Below are 667 nucleotides of genomic sequence, written 5' to 3'. Positions count from 1 at the left end.
CTCCTAAATCTGTATTATCGACCTTAATTGAGTTCCGCCGTTGCTTTAGCATCCCCTTAATGGAAGAGCTGAAATTTTGATATACTTGATTTTAAATATCAACATTTTCATTGATATTTATGAGAACAAAATTACATTTTCATTGATGCTTACTTAATTGCTATATCGAGAAATTCTCTCGCATCAATACGGCGAACTTTCCGATATCTATTCTTCGCCGTATTAAATCTTGTTTTTTCTTTTTATTATTTTCCATGACAATTAGTTGTAAACTCCACAATTATAACTCATTTCATCGTAGACTCAAGAAGTTGATTGTCAAAAGTGCAATTCGTTCGTTTCGTCTATCAACCTAACCTAACAATTTATTGATTAATTTTTTGGCAAAAAAAATAAAACAGAGTCACATAAGGTACGTCTTGTTCTGGTCTGATCTGGCCCAAGTTTAGCTTTCCGTTGTTATGGCACAATTCAGGCATTTCTTAGTAAGGCATAAGTCTGGCATTCCTTAGTAGGGCATGCCTACGTGTTTTCTGCTCACAAGTAAACCTTAAGAAATGTCAGACGCCGATTTTTCTTAAAATTTTTACAGTTGTTTCTTATGACAAAATAACAAGAAATCTGTCATTAATTTTAGCCCAAATTGCGTGTGTCTGTTAAAAAAAAT

This window comes from Trachymyrmex cornetzi, unplaced genomic scaffold, assembly GCF_001594075.2.
Source record: "Trachymyrmex cornetzi isolate Tcor2-1 unplaced genomic scaffold, Tcor1.1 scaffold1475, whole genome shotgun sequence".
In the NCBI taxonomy this organism is placed as follows: Eukaryota; Metazoa; Arthropoda; class Insecta; order Hymenoptera; family Formicidae; genus Trachymyrmex; species Trachymyrmex cornetzi.
The sequence above is the reverse complement of the archived record's forward strand: the minus strand, read 5'-3'. Positions refer to the sequence as shown.